Here is a 15,896-nt window from a genome sequence, read left to right on the forward strand (position 1 = left end):
CGCTTCCAGGATTTTTTACTAAATTGAAACTTTTTGCCAAAATATAATCCGAGTATAAACGAAAATTGTTACAAAATATCGTTAAAATCCAAATGTAGCCAAATTTTGGTTGGAATTTCGTAAAAGAGAGTGGTAGAGATATCATGGCTCCAGTGAGATTCGAACTCACGACCCCTGGTTTACGAGACCAGTGCTCTAAACCACTGAGGCATGAAGGCCGAGACGCTCCTCTTTTTTTACTAAATTCATCTTTTTGCCAAAATATAATCCGAGTATAAACAAAGATTGTTACAAAATATCGTTAAAATCCAATTTTAGCCACATTTTGGTTGGAAATTAGTAAAAGAGAGTCATAGATATCTCATGCCTCCAGTGATATTCGAACTCACGGCCTCTGGTTTACGAGACCAGTGCTCCAAACCACTGAGCGTTAGAGGGATACATCCTCACAGCATTTTTTACAAAAGGTATTTTTTTTTCAAAAATATAATCCGATTATAAACGAAGATTCTTACAAAACGTCCTTAAAATCCAAATTTTTGTTGGAAATTAGTAAAACACAGTAGTAGAGATATCAGGCCTCCAGTGAGAATGGAACTCACGACCCCAGGTTTTCGAGTCCAGTGCTCTAACCGAATGAGCTATATAGGCTGAAGTGCTGCACAGAATTTTTACTAAATTGATTATTTTTTGAAAAAACATAATCCGAGTATGACAAAGATTGTTAAAAAAAACACCGTTCAAAGCTAAATGTAGCATAATTTTGAGGGTAATTAGTGAATGAGAGGCGTAGAGGTAGCATGCCGCCAGCGGGATTAGAACGCACGACCACTGCTTTCCGTGACCTGTACTCTAAAACACTGAGCTATAGAGGCAGACACGCCCCAATCATTTTTAAATAAATTGATTTTTTTTTTTCAAGAATATAATCCATGTATAAACAAAGATTGGTAAAAAAATATCGTTAAAATCCAAATGTACGAGAACAGTGATCTAAACCACTGAGCTATAGAGGCAGACATGTTCTCATTATCTTTTACTAAATTGATTTTTTTTCCAAAATATAATCCGAGTATGAACAAAGATTGGTAAAAAAAATATCGTTAAAATCCAAATGTAGAAAAATTTTGGTTGGAAATTAGTAAAAGAGAGTAATAGAGTGATCATGCCTCCAATGAGATTCGAACTCACGACTCCGGGTTTACGAGACCCGTGCTCTTACCCATTGAGCTATAGAAGCAGACATGCTCCCCTCATTTTTTACTAAATAGACATTTATACCAACTTATAATTCCAGTATAAACAAAGATTGTTACAAAAAATCGTTAAAATCCAAACTTAGCAAAATTTTAGTTAGAAATTAGTAATATGTATAGAGATATCATGCCTCCAGTGAGATTCGGACTCAGGACCCTGGTTTACGAGACCAGTACTCTAAACAACAGAGCTGTAGTGGCAGACTCGCTCATATCGTTTTTTACTAAATTGACATTTTTGCTAAAATATAATCCCAGTATCAACAAAGATTGTTACAAAACATCGTTACAATCCAAATGTAGCAAACTTTTGGTTGGAAATAAGTCAAACGGAGTCATAGGGATTTCATGTCTTCAGCGATATTCGAACTCACGACCCCTGGTTTACGAGACCAGTGCTGTAAACCACTGAGCTATCGTGGCAGAAACGCTCATACAGGTTTTTACTAAATTGACATTTTTTCCAAAATATAATCCCAGTATAAACAAAGATTGTTACAAAATATCGTTAATATCCAAATGTAGCGAAATTTTTGTGGGAAATTAGTAAAATAGATTAGTAGAGATATCATGTCTCCAGTGAGATTCGAACTCACGACCCCTGGTTTACGAAACCAGTGCTCTAAACCACTGAGCTATAGACACAGATACGCTGCCATCATTGGTTACTAAATTGACCTGTTTGCTAAAAGTATAATCCAAGTATAAACAAAGATTGTTACAAACATCGTTACAATCAAAATGTAGCAAAATTTTTGGTTGGAAATTAGTAAAACGGAGTCATCGCGATATAATGCTTCCAGTGAGATTCGGACTCGAGACCATTTCTCTACACTCCTGAGCTATTGAGGTAGACACGCTCACATAATTTTTTACTTAATTGACATTTTTAGCAAAATATAATCCCAGTATAAACAAAGATTGTAAAAAATATTGTAAAAATCCAAATGTTGAAAAAATTTTGGTTGGAAATTAGTAAAAGAGAGTAGTAGAGATATCATGCCTCCAGTGAGATTCGAACTCACTACCCCTGCTTTACAAGACTACTGCTCTAAACCACTAAGCTATAGAGGTAGACACGCTCCCAATATTTTTTACTAAATTGACATTTTTGCAAAAATATAATCCCAGTATAAACAAAGATTGTTACAAAATATCGTTAAAATCCAAATGTTGCAAAGTTTTGGTTGGAAATTAGTAAAAGAGAGTAATAGGGATATCATGCCTCCAGTGAGATTCGAACTCACGACCCCTGGTTTACGAGACCAGTGCTCTAAACCACTGAGCTATAGTGGCAGACACGCTGGCAACGATTTTTACTAAATTGAACTTTTTGCTAAAATATAATCCCAGTATCAACAAAGATTGTTACAAAACATCGTTACAATCCAAATGTAGCAAACTTTTGGTTGGAAATTAGTAAAACGTAGTCATAGGGATATCATGCTGTGAGTTTAGAGCGCTAGTGCGCATGCGCACCAGATGTTTCCAAATAGAACGAAATTGGCGCCTTTTTTCAGCTTAGTCGTTCGTTACCGACCATGTTTTTGTACCTGCTGAATTTTATGTTGAATAAAACCTTTCTAATATCTTAAAAGGTCTTTATTTTTCATTACAATTTATTCAACATAAAATGAAAAATTAACAGCAACAATGGATGCTATACTGAGACCTGGTAAGTTCGAAGGATCATCAGATACAATCGCTGACGAATGGAATCATTGGTATCGTACCTTCATCAACTGCATCGACTCTCTCACAGTCGCTCATCCTCAAAATCCTCCGAATAAGTTAAGTATTCTGATTAATTTCATCTCACCGAAGGTATATTCTCTTATATCTCACTGTTCAACATTCGAGAGGGCTATTAGCATCCTTCAAGCAACCTATGTAAAACCGGTAAATTCTGTGTTTGCTCGTCACCTTCTCGCCACTAGGAAACAAAATCAAGGTGAATCTATTGATCAGTTTCTCCTAAAACTAAAGAATCTTTCTAAGGATTGTAAATTTGAAGATGTTACTGCCTCTCAACATGCGGAGCTAGCGATACGGGACGCATTTATCACAGGTCTCACTTCCTCAACTATTAGGCAGAGATTACTTGAAAGTTTTGAAATTAACCTAGATCATGCCGTAGCAACTGCACGAAGTCTAGAAATGGTCCAACATAATGCAGCAGCTTATGACACATCAATTGTAGCAAAGGCATCTATTCATGCAGATGAATCTGAAAATAACTCTAGTTTGGAACTAACTAATGAATGTGCTGCTGTTTCCAGAAATAATCAGGCGACTCACTTCGCCAGATGCCAATTCTGTGGACGAGAAAATCATTCTCGAAATATTTGCCCAGCTCGGAATGCTGACTGCCTTAAATGCGGAAAGAGGGGCCACTTCTCTAAAGTCTGCCGATCTAAAATAAAAAAAACAACTTATAATACCAGGACTAGTTCTGCATATATTGCCCTCACTGCGTCATCCCAATGCACTCCATGCACACAATATTCTGTAGTAAATGCAACAATTAATAGTACCTGTTTGAAAGCTATGGTAGACAGTGGAAGCACTCATAACTTTATACGAATGAACATCGTGAGATCACTCGGCCTTAGTATATTACCTTCTAATGATACGGTAAGCATGGCTTCCTCGAATCTCACGAGCAAAACCTTAGGACACTGTGTTGCGTCCATCGCTGTTAATGGACAAATTTACACTAATATGCGTCTATCTATCCTTCCCAACTTGTGTGCTCCAATTATACTAGGACAAGAGTTCATGCAATTGCATAACCGGGTGGAATTCCGTTATAACGGAAAGATACCATCTTTACAGATTTGTAACGTCACTCAGATGAAAATCGAGCCACCGTCTCTTTTTGTTAATTCAGCAAAGAATTGTAAACCCATCGCAACAAAAAGCAGAAACTACGCAGCATCGGACTGCGAATTTATCCGGAATGAGATACAAAAATTATTAAAAGAAGGTATCATAATCAAATCGAATTCCCCATGGAGAGCCCAAGTACTAGTAACTAGAAATGAAAGACATAAGCGTCGCATGGTCGTTGACTATTCTGCGACTATAAATCGGTTTACACTTTTGGATGCTTTTCCGCTTCCCAAAATTTCGGATATCATACGCCAACTATCACAGTACAAAATTTTCAATAAGCTGGACCTGAAGTCTGCATATTATCAATGCCCTATACGTAGAGACGAGAGAATTTACACAGCATTTGAAGCTGACGGAGGACTATACGAGTTTTCTAGGTTACCTTTTGGGCTAACGAACTCAGTAGCTGTGTTTCAACGTATTATGCATAATCTGATTCCAGAACATGAACTCCAAGGTACATTTGCCTACATTGATGACATTGTCATCGGAGGAAAAACTAATAAAGAATTAAACGAAAATATGGAAGCTTTTAGAAAGGTTATCAACCGTCTTAACTTGCAACTAAACCCTGTAAAATGTGAATATGGTATAACCAAACTAAAGTTTCTAGGGCACTTATTGGAAAATGGAACAATCAGTCCTGATCCAGACAGACTTACACCATTAAAAGAATTACCGATTCCGAACTGCAGTAAGTCACTCAGGCGGGCTCTAGGTCTCTTCTCATAATATTCACCATGGATAGAGAATTTCTCATATCGGATTTCACCTTTATTAAACATTACGTCCTTTCCTATCACTGAGAAACTCAAAAATCAATTTCAAGCCATGAAAGATGAAATTTGCAAGGCTTCGGTTGCAGTCATTGAGGATGAAGTTCCTTTTACGATAGAAACTGATGCATCTGCGACAGCATTAGCAGCCTGCCTTTTCCAGAATATTTTTCCAGCCTATTTTTCCAGAACCCTAACGCAGTCAGAGCGTCGACATTCAGCAGTGGAACGTGAATCGGCAGCCATTATAGAATCTGCGCGTAAATGGTGTGACCTCTTACTCGGTCGACACTTTACCATTATTACTGACCAACAGGCTGCATCATTTATGTTCAACACGCAGACACCAAATCGTATTAAAAACGATAAGCTGCTTCGGTGAAGACTTGAACTTTCAAACTATTCTTATGAGATAGTATATAGACCAGGTTCTCTTAATAACTCTACAGATACCCTTTCTCGATTATGCTCTGCTTCGCGCTCATTATCACTAAAGGACCTGCACGCAGCACTTTGTCATCCTGGAGTAACGAGACTCTATCACTTTGTGAGGCAGAAGAATCTACTATTCTCCATGGAAGATGCTAAGCGCACCTGCGCTGAATGTCAAATATGTGCTGAACTAAAACCAAGGTTCTTCAAACCTCCATCAGGTCGATTAATCCATTCCCGATCCCCCTTTGAACGTCTTTCAATAGATTTCATGGGACCGAAACCATCTACGAATAATCTCAAATACCAACTCGTGATTGTAGATGAATATTCACGCTATCCTTTTGTCTATCCATGTCAGGACATATCAACAAAAACTGTTATAAATTGTCTCCAGAATTTATTTACCTTTTTTGGCTGCCCAGATTCCATCCATAGTGATCGAGGAAGTCAGTTTATTTCATGTGAACTAAAAGAGTTTCTCTGGCAACATGGAGTTGTGATAACCCACTCAACTCCATACCATCCAATCGGCAATGGACAATGAGAGAGAGAGAGTAAATGGCACAATCTGGAAAACGATCAAACTTGAACTCAAAAACAGGCAATTGGACGAACGTCACTGGCATGAAGTACTCGACATAGCTTTGTACTCTATTCGATCGCTACTTTGCACAGCAACTAACTCAACCCCACACGAGAGAATGTTTAACTTTTCCAGAAGGTCGGGCACCGGATATAACTTACCCGAGTGGCTGCAAGGAGGACCGACCCTCCTTAGGAAGTTTGTCCGCAAACACAAGTCAGATCCCCTAGTGGAACCAGTAGATATAATATCTGCAACTCCCAACTTTGCCAGAATTCGTTTCCCTGCCGGCCGTCAGTCAACAGTCTCAACTGAAGACCTAGCCCCCACTCCTGTCACTGACCCCTCCTCTACAAACTTGGAATCTCCTGTCTCCCCTGATCATGGTACATCACCATATTCTACTACTCGATCAAACATCCGCGAACCAGAGTTGATTGATCAACAGGAGACCCCAAAGAATAATACCTCACCAAATGGAGAGTCTTTCTCTTCAGTCGACAAAACAAAGTGTTTAGAAATAGAAGAGCAGCAGCAACAGTCTGACTCGAAGAAGGGCGTTTTGAAATTTCTTCCAGAAGCTACAAAAAGGGGAAGGAAGATCACCTGAAAGCCGAAATATAAATAAGATGTGGCGGAGAGTGTTGTGAGTTTAGAGCGCTAGTGCGCATGCGCACCAGATGTTTACAAATAGAAAAAAAATTGGCGCCTTTTCCCAGCTTAGTCATTAGTTACCGACCATATGGTTGTACCTGCTGAGTTTAATGTTGAATAAAACTTTTCTAATATCTTAAAAGGTCTTTATTTTCATTACACAAAACATCGTTACAATCCAAATGTAGCAAAATTTCGGTTGGAAATTAGTAAAACGCAGTCATAGGGATATCATGCCTCACAACCGAATTAAAACACACAAGCCCTGGTTTACGAGACCAGGGGTCTAAACCACTGTGCTTTTGAAGCAGACACGCTGGCAACTTTTTTTAGTAAATTGACATTTTTGCTAAAATATATTACCAGTATAACCAAAGATTGTTACAAAATATCGGTGAATCAAAATGTAGTGGTAGAGATATCATGCCTCCAGTGAGATTCGACCTCACGACCCCTGGTTTATGAGACGAGTGCTCTATACAACTGAGCGATATAGGCAGACACGCTCCCAACATTTTTTACTAAATTGACATTTTCGCCGACATATAATCCCAGTGTAAACAAAGATTGTACAAAATATTGTAAAAATCCAAATGTTGCAAAATTTTGGTTGAAAATTAGTAAAAGAGAGTGGTAGAGATATCATGCTTCCAGTGAGATTCGAACTAAGACCCCTGGTTTACGAGACCAGTGCTCTAAACCACTGAGCTACAGAGGAAGATACGCTCACATAATTCTTTAATAAGTTGACATTTTTGCAAAAATATTATCTCAGTATAAACAAAGATTGTTACAAAATATCGTTAAAGTCCACATGTAGCAAAGTTTTCTATGTAAATTAGTAAAAGAGATATCATGCCTCCAATCAGATTAAAACATTTTTGCTAAAATAGAATACCAGTATAATCAATGATTGTTACCAAAATATCGTTAACATCAAAATGTTGCAAAATTATGGTTGGAAATTAGTAAAACGGAGTCATAGAGATATCAGTTCAAAAGTCAGAGTCGAACTCACGACCCCTGGTTTACGAGATCAGTGCTCTAAACCACTGAGCTATAGAGGCAGAAACGCACGTAGCATTTTTTACATTTTTGACATTTTTGCCAAAATATAATCCCAGTATAAACAAAGATTCTTACACAATATCGTTAAAATCCAAATGTAGCAAAATTTTGGTTGGAAATTAGTAAAAGAGAGTAGTAGATATATCATTTTTCCAGTGAGATTCGAACTCACGACCCCTGGTTTACAGGACCAGTGCTCTAAACCACTGAGCTATAGAGGCAGACACGCTCCCAACACTTTTTACTAATTTAACATTTTATCCAAAATATAATCCCAGTATGAATAAAGATTGTACAAAATATTGTAAAAATCCAAATGTTGCAAAATTTTGGTTGAAAATTAGTAAAAGAGAGCAGTAGAGATATCATGCCTCCAGCGAGATTCGAACTCACGACCCCTGGTTTACGAGACCAGTGCTCTAAACCACTGAGCTATAGAGGCAGACACCCTCCCAACACTTTTTACTAAATTGACATTTTTGCCAAAATATAATCCAAGTATAAACAAAGATTGTACAAAATATTGTAAAAATCCAAATGTTGCAAAATTTTGGTTGAAAATTAGTAAAAGAGAGTAGTACAGATATCATGCCTCCAGTGAGATTCGAACTCACGACCCCTGGTTTACGAGACCAGTGCTCTAAACCACTGAGCTATAGAGGCAGACACCCTCCCAACACTTTTTACTAAATTGACACTTTGGCCAAAATATAATCCCAGTTTAAACAAAGATTGTACAAAATATTGTAAAAATCCAAATGTTGCAAAATTTTGGTTGAAAATTAGTAAAAGAGAGTAGTAGAGATATCATGCCTCCAGTGAGATTCGCACTCACAACCCCTGGTTTACGAGACCAGTTCTCTAAACCACTGAGCTATAGAGGCAGACACCCTCCCAACACTTTTTACTAAATTGACACTTTGGCAAAAATATAATCCCAGTATAAACAACGATTGTACAAAATATTGTACAACTCCAAATGTTGCAAAATTTTGGTTGAAAATTAGTAAAAGAGAGTAGTAGAGTTATCATGCCTCCAGTGAGATTCGAACTCACGACCCCTGTTTTACGAGACCAGTGCTCTAAACCACTGAGCTATAGAGGCAGACACGCTCCCAACACTTTTTACTAAATTGACATTTTTGCCAAAATATAATCCCAGTATAAACTAAGATTGTACAAAATATTGTAAAACTCCAAATGTTGCAAAATTTTGGTTGAAAATTAGTAAAAGAGAGTAGTAGAGTTATCATGCCTCCAGTGAGATTCGAACTCACGACCCCTGTTTTACGAGACTAGTGCTCTAAACCACTGAGCTATAGAGGCAGAGACCCCCCAACAGTTTTTACTAAATTGACATTTTCGCCAAAATATAATCCCAGTATAAACAAAGATTGTACAAAATATTGTAAAACTCCAAATGTTGCAAAATTTTGGTTGAAAATTAGTAAAAGAGAGTAGTAGAGTTATCATGCCTCCAGTGAGATTCGAACTCACGACCCCTGGTTTACGAGACCAGTGCTCTAAACCACTGAGCTATAGAGGGAGACACGCTCCCAACACTTTTTACTAAATTGACATTTTTGCCAAAATATAATCCCAGTATAAACAAAGATTGTACAAAATATTGTAAAACTCCAAATGTTGCAAAATTTTAGTTGAATATTAGTAAAAGAGAGTAGTAGAGTTATCATGCCTCCAGTGAGATTCGAACTCACGACCCCTGGTTTACGCGACCAGTGCTCTAAACCACTGAGCTATAGAGGCAGACACGCTACCAATACTTTTTACTAAATTGACATTTTTGCCAAAATATAATCCCAGTATAAACAAAGATTGTACAAAATATTGTAAAACTCCAAATGTTGCAAAATTTTGGTTGAAAATTAGTAAAAGAGAGTAGTAGAGATTTCATGCCTCCAGTGAGATTCGAACTCACGACCCCTGGTTTACGAGGCCAGTGCTCTAAACCACTGAGCTATAGAGGCAGACACGCTCCCAACACTTTTTACTAAATTGACATTTTTTACAAAATATAATCCCAGTATAAACAAAGATTGTACAAAATATTGTAAAAATCCAAATGTTGCAAAATTTTGGTTGAAAATTAGTAAAAGAGAGTAGTAGAGATTTCATGCCTCCAGTGAGATTCGAACTCACGACCCCTGGTTTACGAGACCAGTGCTCTACACCACTGAGCTATAGAGGCAGACACGCTCCCAACACTTTTTACTAAATTGACATTTTTTACAAAATATAATCCCAGTATAAACAAAGATTGTACAAAATATTGTAAAAATCCAAATGTTGCAAAATTTTGGTTGAAAATTAGTAAAAGAGAGTAGTAGAGATTTCGTGCCTCCAGTGAGATTCGAACTCACGACCCCTGGTTTACGAGACCAGTGCTCTACACCACTGAGCTATAGAGGCAGACACGCTCCCAACACTTTTTACTAAATTGACATTTTTGCCAAAATATAATCCCAGTATAAACAACGATTGTACAAAATATTGTACAACTCCAAATGTTGCAAAATTTTGGTTGAAAATTAGTAAAAGAGAGTAGTAGAGTTATCATGCCTCCAGTGAGATTCGAACTCACGACCCCTGTTTTACGAGACCAGTGCTCTAAACCACTGAGCTATAGAGGCAGACACGCTCCCAACACTTTTTACTAAATTGACATTTTTGCCAAAATATAATCCCAGTATAAACTAAGATTGTACAAAATATTGTAAAACTCCAAATGTTGCAAAATTTTGGTTGAAAATTAGTAAAAGAGAGTAGTAGAGTTATCATGCCTCCAGTGAGATTCGAACTCACGACCCCTGTTTTACGAGACTAGTGCTCTAAACCACTGAGCTATAGAGGCAGAGACCCCCCAACAGTTTTTACTAAATTGACATTTTCGCCAAAATATAATCCCAGTATAAACAAAGATTGTACAAAATATTGTAAAACTCCAAATGTTGCAAAATTTTGGTTGAAAATTAGTAAAAGAGAGTAGTAGAGTTATCATGCCTCCAGTGAGATTCGAACTCACGACCCCTGGTTTACGAGACCAGTGCTCTAAACCACTGAGCTATAGAGGGAGACACGCTCCCAACACTTTTTACTAAATTGACATTTTTGCCAAAATATAATCCCAGTATAAACAAAGATTGTACAAAATATTGTAAAACTCAAAATGTTGCAAAATTTTAGTTGAATATTAGTAAAAGAGAGTAGTAGAGTTATCATGCCTCCAGTGAGATTCGAACTCACGACCCCTGGTTTACGCGACCAGTGCTCTAAACCACTGAGCTATAGAGGCAGACACGCTACCAATACTTTTTACTAAATTGACATTTTTGCCAAAATATAATCCCAGTATAAACAAAGATTGTACAAAATATTGTAAAACTCCAAATGTTGCAAAATTTTGGTTGAAAATTAGTAAAAGAGAGTAGTAGAGATTTCATGCCTCCAGTGAGATTCGAACTCACGACCCCTGGTTTACGAGGCCAGTGCTCTAAACCACTGAGCTATAGAGGCAGACACGCTCCCAACACTTTTTACTAAATTGACATTTTTTACAAAATATAATCCCAGTATAAACAAAGATTGTACAAAATATTGTAAAAATCCAAATGTTGCAAAATTTTGGTTGAAAATTAGTAAAAGAGAGTAGTAGAGATTTCATGCCTCCAGTGAGATTCGAACTCACGACCCCTGGTTTACGAGACCAGTGCTCTACACCACTGAGATATAGAGGCAGACACGCTCCCAACACTTTTTACTAAATTGACATTTTTGCCAAAATATAATCCCAGTATAAACAACGATTGTACAAAATATTGTACAACTCCAAATGTTGCAAAATTTTGGTTGAAAATTAGTAAAAGAGAGTAGTAGAGTTTCCATGCCTCCAGTGAGATTCGAACTCACGACCCCTGTTTTACGAGACCAGTGCTCTAAACCACTGAGCTATAGAGGAAGACACGCTCCCAACACTTTTTACTAAATTGACATTTTTGCCAAAATATAATCCCAGTATAAACTAAGATTGTACAAAATATTGTAAAACTCCAAATGTTGCAAAATTTTGGTTGAAAATTAGTAAAAGAGAGTAGTAGAGTTATCATGCCTCCAGTGAGATTCGAACTCACGACCCCAGGTTTACGAGACTAGTGCTCTAAACCACTGAGCTATAGAGGCAGAGACCCCCCAACAGTTTTTACTAAATTGACATTTTCGCCAAAATATAATCCCAGTATAAACAAAGATTGTACAAAATATTGTAAAACTCCAAATGTTGCAAAATTTTGGTTGAAAATTAGTAAAAGAGAGTAGTAGAGTTATCATGCCTCCAGTGAGATTCGAACTCACGACCCCTGGTTTACGAGACCAGTGCTCTAAACCACTGAGCTATAGAGGCAGACACGCTCCCAACACTTTTTACTAAATTGACATTTTTGCCAAAATATAATCCCAGTATAAACAAAGATTGTACAAAATATTGTAAAACTCCAAATGTTGCAAAATTTTAGTTGAAAATTAGTAAAAGAGAGTAGTAGAGTTATCATGCCTCCAGTAAGATTCGAACTCACGACCCCTGGTTTACGAGACCAGTGCTCTAAACCACTGAGCTATAGAGGCAGACACGCTCCCAACACTTTTTACTAAATTGACATTTTTGCCAAAATATAATCCCAGTATAAACAAAGATTGTACAAAATATTGTAAAACTCCAAATGTTGCAAAATTTTGGTTGAAAATTAGTAAAAGAGAGTAGTAGAGATATCATGCCTCCAGTGAGATTCGCACTCACAACCCCTGGTTTACGAGACCAGTTCTCTAAACCACTGAGCTATAGAGGCAGACACCCTCCCAACACTTTTTACTAAATTGACACTTTGGCCAAAATATAATCCCAGTATAAACAACGATTGTACAAAATATTGTACAACTCCAAATGTTGCAAAATTTTGGTTGAAAATTAGTAAAAGAGAGTAGTAGAGTTATCATGCCTCCAGTGAGATTCGAACTCACGACCCCTGTTTTACGAGACCAGTGCTCTAAACCACTGAGCTATAGAGGCAGACACGCTCCCAACACTTTTTACTAAATTGACATTTTTGCCAAAATATAATCCCAGTATAAACTAAGATTGTACAAAATATTGTAAAACTCCAAATGTTGCAAAATTTTGGTTGAAAATTAGTAAAAGAGAGTAGTAGAGTTATCATGCCTCCAGTGAGATTCGAACTCACGACCCCAGGTTTACGAGACTAGTGCTCTAAACCACTGAGCTATAGAGGCAGAGACCCCCCAACAGTTTTTACTAAATTGACATTTTCGCCAAAATATAATCCCAGTATAAACAAAGATTGTACAAAATATTGTAAAACTCCAAATGTTGCAAAATTTTGGTTGAAAATTAGTAAAAGAGAGTAGTAGAGTTATCATGCCTCCAGTGAGATTCGAACTCACGACCCCTGGTTTACGAGACCAGTGCTCTAAACCACTGAGCTATAGAGGCAGACACGCTCCCAACACTTTTTACTAAATTGACATTTTTGCCAAAATATAATCCCAGTATAAACAAAGATTGTACAAAATATTGTAAAACTCCAAATGTTGCAAAATTTTAGTTGAATATTAGTAAAAGAGAGTAGTAGAGTTATCATGCCTCCAGTGAGATTCGAACTCACGACCCCTGGTTTACGAGACCAGTGCTCTAAACCACTGAGCTATAGAGGCAGACACGCTCCCAATACTTTTTACTAAATTGACATTTTTGCCAAAATATAATCCCAGTATAAACAAAGATTGTACAAAATATTGTAAAACTCCAAATGTTGCAAAATTTTGGTTGAAAATTAGTAAAAGAGAGTAGTAGAGATATCATGCCTCCAGTGAGATTCGAACTCACGACCCCTGGTTTACGAGGCCAGTGCTCTAAACCACTGAGCTATAGAGGCAGACACGCTCCCAACACTTTTTACTAAATTGACATTTTTTACAAAATATAATCCCAGTATAAACAAAGATTGTACAAAATATTGTAAAAATCCAAATGTTGCAAAATTTTGGTTGAAAATTAGTAAAAGAGAGTAGTAGAGATTTCATGCCTCCAGTGAGATTCGAACTCACGACCCCTGGTTTACGAGACCAGTGCTCTACACCACTGAGCTATAGAGGCAGACACGCTCCCAACACTTTTTACTAAATTGACATTTTTGCCAAAATATAATCCCAGTATAAACAACGATTGTACAAAATATTGTACAACTCCAAATGTTGCAAAATTTTGGTTGAAAATTAGTAAAAGAGAGTAGTAGAGTTATCATGCCTCCAGTGAGATTCGAACTCACGACCCCTGTTTTACGAGACCAGTGCTCTAAACCACTGAGCTATAGAGGCAGACACGCTCCCAACACTTTTTACTAAATTGACATTTTTGCCAAAATATAATCCCAGTATAAACTAAGATTGTACAAAATATTGTAAAACTCCAAATGTTGCAAAATTTTGGTTGAAAATTAGTAAAAGAGAGTAGTAGAGTTATCATGCCTCCAGTGAGATTCGAACTCACGACCCCAGGTTTACGAGACTAGTGCTCTAAACCACTGAGCTATAGAGGCAGAGACCCCCCAACAGTTTTTACTAAATTGACATTTTCGCCAAAATATAATCCCAGTATAAACAAACATTGTACAAAATATTGTAAAACTCCAAATGTTGCAAAATTTTGGTTGAAAATTAGTAAAAGAGAGTAGTAGAGTTATCATGCCTCCAGTGAGATTCGAACTCACGACCCCTGGTTTACGAGACCAGTGCTCTAAACCACTGAGCTATAGAGGCAGACACGCTCCCAACACTTTTTACTAAATTGACATTTTTGCCAAAATATAATCCCAGTATAAACAAAGATTGTACAAAATATTGTAAAACTCCAAATGTTGCAAAATTTTAGTTGAATATTAGTAAAAGAGAGTAGTAGAGTTATCATGCCTCCAGTGAGATTCGAACTCACGACCCCTGGTTTACGAGACCAGTGCTCTAAACCACTGAGCTATAGAGGCAGACACGCTCCCAATACTTTTTACTAAATTGACATTTTTTCCAAAATATAATCCCAGTATAAACAAAGATTGTACAAAATATTGTAAAACTCCAAATGTTGCAAAATTTTGGTTGAAAATTAGTAAAAGAGAGTAGTAGAGATTTCATGCCTCCAGTGAGATTCGAACTCACGACCCCTGGTTTACGAGGCCAGTGCTCTAAACCACTGAGCTATAGAGGCAGACACGCTCCCAACACTTTTTACTAAATTGACATTTTTTACAAAATATAATCCCAGTATAAACAAAGATTGTACAAAATATTGTAAAAATCCAAATGTTGCAAAATTTTGGTTTAAAATTAGTAAAAGAGAGTAGTAGAGATTTCATGCCTCCAGTGAGATTCGAACTCACGACCCCTGGTTTACGAGACCAGTGCTCTACACCACTGAGCTATAGAGGCAGACACGCTCCCAACACTTTTTACTAAATTGACATTTTTGCCAAAATATAATCCCAGTATAAACAACGATTGTACAAAATATTGTACAACTCCAAATGTTGCAAAATTTTGGTTGAAAATTAGTAAAAGAGAGTAGTAGAGTTATCATGCCTCCAGTGAGATTCGAACTCACGACCCCTGTTTTACGAGACCAGTGCTCTAAACCACTGAGCTATAGAGGCAGACACGCTCCCAACACTTTTTACTAAATTGACATTTTTGCCAAAATATAATCCCAGTATAAACAAAGATTGTACAAAATATTGTAAAACTCCAAATGTTGCAAAATTTTGGTTGAAAATTAGTAAAAGAGAGTAGTAGAGTTATCATGCCTCCAGTGAGATTCGAACTCACGACCCCAGGTTTACGAGACTAGTGCTCTAAACCACTGAGCTATAGAGGCAGAGACCCCCCAACAGTTTTTACTAAATTGACATTTTCGCCAAAATATAATCCCAGTATAAACAAAGATTGTACAAAATATTGTAAAACTCCAAATGTTGCAAAATTTTGGTTGAAAATTAGTAAAAGAGAGTAGTAGAGTTATCATGTCTCCAGTGAGATTCGAACTCACGACCCCTGGTTTACGAGACCAGTGCTCTAAACCACTGAGCTATAGAGGCAGACACGCTCCCAACACTTTTTACTAAATTGACATTTTTGCCAAAATATAATCCCAGT

At 37.2% G+C, this 15,896-nt stretch overlaps 1 protein-coding gene and 40 non-coding genes across 41 annotated transcripts in view; 1 reads left to right on the forward strand and 40 right to left on the reverse strand.

Annotated features, from left to right (window-relative positions):
- Nucleotides 1–15,896, forward strand: part of LOC145261094 (uncharacterized) — a 201,983-nt gene that overhangs the window by 101,451 nt on the left and 84,636 nt on the right. The gene's annotated exons all lie outside the window — the stretch shown is intronic.
- Trnat-cgu (transfer RNA threonine (anticodon CGU)) lies at nucleotides 145–219 on the reverse strand. Its single transcript has one exon. It is a non-coding gene; the product is annotated as a tRNA-Thr (tRNA).
- Nucleotides 1,167–1,240, reverse strand: Trnat-cgu (transfer RNA threonine (anticodon CGU)). The gene has a single exon. It is a non-coding gene; the product is annotated as a tRNA-Thr (tRNA).
- Nucleotides 1,828–1,901, reverse strand: Trnat-cgu (transfer RNA threonine (anticodon CGU)). The gene has a single exon. It is a non-coding gene; the product is annotated as a tRNA-Thr (tRNA).
- On the reverse strand, nucleotides 2,479–2,552 carry Trnat-cgu (transfer RNA threonine (anticodon CGU)). Its single transcript has one exon. It is a non-coding gene; the product is annotated as a tRNA-Thr (tRNA).
- On the reverse strand, nucleotides 8,036–8,109 carry Trnat-cgu (transfer RNA threonine (anticodon CGU)). Its single transcript has one exon. It is a non-coding gene; the product is annotated as a tRNA-Thr (tRNA).
- On the reverse strand, nucleotides 8,257–8,330 carry Trnat-cgu (transfer RNA threonine (anticodon CGU)). Its single transcript has one exon. It is a non-coding gene; the product is annotated as a tRNA-Thr (tRNA).
- On the reverse strand, nucleotides 8,478–8,551 carry Trnat-cgu (transfer RNA threonine (anticodon CGU)). Its single transcript has one exon. It is a non-coding gene; the product is annotated as a tRNA-Thr (tRNA).
- Nucleotides 8,699–8,772, reverse strand: Trnat-cgu (transfer RNA threonine (anticodon CGU)). Its single transcript has one exon. It is a non-coding gene; the product is annotated as a tRNA-Thr (tRNA).
- Nucleotides 8,920–8,993, reverse strand: Trnat-cgu (transfer RNA threonine (anticodon CGU)). Its single transcript has one exon. It is a non-coding gene; the product is annotated as a tRNA-Thr (tRNA).
- Nucleotides 9,140–9,213, reverse strand: Trnat-cgu (transfer RNA threonine (anticodon CGU)). The gene has a single exon. It is a non-coding gene; the product is annotated as a tRNA-Thr (tRNA).
- Nucleotides 9,361–9,434, reverse strand: Trnat-cgu (transfer RNA threonine (anticodon CGU)). The gene has a single exon. It is a non-coding gene; the product is annotated as a tRNA-Thr (tRNA).
- On the reverse strand, nucleotides 9,582–9,655 carry Trnat-cgu (transfer RNA threonine (anticodon CGU)). The gene has a single exon. It is a non-coding gene; the product is annotated as a tRNA-Thr (tRNA).
- Nucleotides 9,803–9,876, reverse strand: Trnat-cgu (transfer RNA threonine (anticodon CGU)). The gene has a single exon. It is a non-coding gene; the product is annotated as a tRNA-Thr (tRNA).
- Trnat-cgu (transfer RNA threonine (anticodon CGU)) lies at nucleotides 10,024–10,097 on the reverse strand. Its single transcript has one exon. It is a non-coding gene; the product is annotated as a tRNA-Thr (tRNA).
- Trnat-cgu (transfer RNA threonine (anticodon CGU)) lies at nucleotides 10,245–10,318 on the reverse strand. The gene has a single exon. It is a non-coding gene; the product is annotated as a tRNA-Thr (tRNA).
- On the reverse strand, nucleotides 10,466–10,539 carry Trnat-cgu (transfer RNA threonine (anticodon CGU)). The gene has a single exon. It is a non-coding gene; the product is annotated as a tRNA-Thr (tRNA).
- On the reverse strand, nucleotides 10,686–10,759 carry Trnat-cgu (transfer RNA threonine (anticodon CGU)). Its single transcript has one exon. It is a non-coding gene; the product is annotated as a tRNA-Thr (tRNA).
- Trnat-cgu (transfer RNA threonine (anticodon CGU)) lies at nucleotides 10,907–10,980 on the reverse strand. The gene has a single exon. It is a non-coding gene; the product is annotated as a tRNA-Thr (tRNA).
- On the reverse strand, nucleotides 11,128–11,201 carry Trnat-cgu (transfer RNA threonine (anticodon CGU)). Its single transcript has one exon. It is a non-coding gene; the product is annotated as a tRNA-Thr (tRNA).
- On the reverse strand, nucleotides 11,349–11,422 carry Trnat-cgu (transfer RNA threonine (anticodon CGU)). Its single transcript has one exon. It is a non-coding gene; the product is annotated as a tRNA-Thr (tRNA).
- Trnat-cgu (transfer RNA threonine (anticodon CGU)) lies at nucleotides 11,570–11,643 on the reverse strand. The gene has a single exon. It is a non-coding gene; the product is annotated as a tRNA-Thr (tRNA).
- Nucleotides 11,791–11,864, reverse strand: Trnat-cgu (transfer RNA threonine (anticodon CGU)). The gene has a single exon. It is a non-coding gene; the product is annotated as a tRNA-Thr (tRNA).
- Trnat-cgu (transfer RNA threonine (anticodon CGU)) lies at nucleotides 12,011–12,084 on the reverse strand. Its single transcript has one exon. It is a non-coding gene; the product is annotated as a tRNA-Thr (tRNA).
- Trnat-cgu (transfer RNA threonine (anticodon CGU)) lies at nucleotides 12,232–12,305 on the reverse strand. Its single transcript has one exon. It is a non-coding gene; the product is annotated as a tRNA-Thr (tRNA).
- Trnat-cgu (transfer RNA threonine (anticodon CGU)) lies at nucleotides 12,453–12,526 on the reverse strand. Its single transcript has one exon. It is a non-coding gene; the product is annotated as a tRNA-Thr (tRNA).
- On the reverse strand, nucleotides 12,674–12,747 carry Trnat-cgu (transfer RNA threonine (anticodon CGU)). The gene has a single exon. It is a non-coding gene; the product is annotated as a tRNA-Thr (tRNA).
- Nucleotides 12,895–12,968, reverse strand: Trnat-cgu (transfer RNA threonine (anticodon CGU)). The gene has a single exon. It is a non-coding gene; the product is annotated as a tRNA-Thr (tRNA).
- Trnat-cgu (transfer RNA threonine (anticodon CGU)) lies at nucleotides 13,115–13,188 on the reverse strand. The gene has a single exon. It is a non-coding gene; the product is annotated as a tRNA-Thr (tRNA).
- Nucleotides 13,336–13,409, reverse strand: Trnat-cgu (transfer RNA threonine (anticodon CGU)). The gene has a single exon. It is a non-coding gene; the product is annotated as a tRNA-Thr (tRNA).
- On the reverse strand, nucleotides 13,557–13,630 carry Trnat-cgu (transfer RNA threonine (anticodon CGU)). Its single transcript has one exon. It is a non-coding gene; the product is annotated as a tRNA-Thr (tRNA).
- On the reverse strand, nucleotides 13,778–13,851 carry Trnat-cgu (transfer RNA threonine (anticodon CGU)). The gene has a single exon. It is a non-coding gene; the product is annotated as a tRNA-Thr (tRNA).
- On the reverse strand, nucleotides 13,999–14,072 carry Trnat-cgu (transfer RNA threonine (anticodon CGU)). The gene has a single exon. It is a non-coding gene; the product is annotated as a tRNA-Thr (tRNA).
- On the reverse strand, nucleotides 14,220–14,293 carry Trnat-cgu (transfer RNA threonine (anticodon CGU)). Its single transcript has one exon. It is a non-coding gene; the product is annotated as a tRNA-Thr (tRNA).
- Trnat-cgu (transfer RNA threonine (anticodon CGU)) lies at nucleotides 14,440–14,513 on the reverse strand. Its single transcript has one exon. It is a non-coding gene; the product is annotated as a tRNA-Thr (tRNA).
- Nucleotides 14,661–14,734, reverse strand: Trnat-cgu (transfer RNA threonine (anticodon CGU)). Its single transcript has one exon. It is a non-coding gene; the product is annotated as a tRNA-Thr (tRNA).
- Nucleotides 14,882–14,955, reverse strand: Trnat-cgu (transfer RNA threonine (anticodon CGU)). Its single transcript has one exon. It is a non-coding gene; the product is annotated as a tRNA-Thr (tRNA).
- On the reverse strand, nucleotides 15,103–15,176 carry Trnat-cgu (transfer RNA threonine (anticodon CGU)). The gene has a single exon. It is a non-coding gene; the product is annotated as a tRNA-Thr (tRNA).
- Trnat-cgu (transfer RNA threonine (anticodon CGU)) lies at nucleotides 15,324–15,397 on the reverse strand. Its single transcript has one exon. It is a non-coding gene; the product is annotated as a tRNA-Thr (tRNA).
- Nucleotides 15,545–15,618, reverse strand: Trnat-cgu (transfer RNA threonine (anticodon CGU)). Its single transcript has one exon. It is a non-coding gene; the product is annotated as a tRNA-Thr (tRNA).
- Nucleotides 15,765–15,838, reverse strand: Trnat-cgu (transfer RNA threonine (anticodon CGU)). Its single transcript has one exon. It is a non-coding gene; the product is annotated as a tRNA-Thr (tRNA).

Source organism: Euprymna scolopes, chromosome 37, assembly GCF_053919585.1.
Source record: "Euprymna scolopes isolate OS-2025 chromosome 37, ASM5391958v1, whole genome shotgun sequence".
NCBI classification, from domain to species: domain Eukaryota; kingdom Metazoa; phylum Mollusca; class Cephalopoda; order Sepiida; family Sepiolidae; genus Euprymna; species Euprymna scolopes.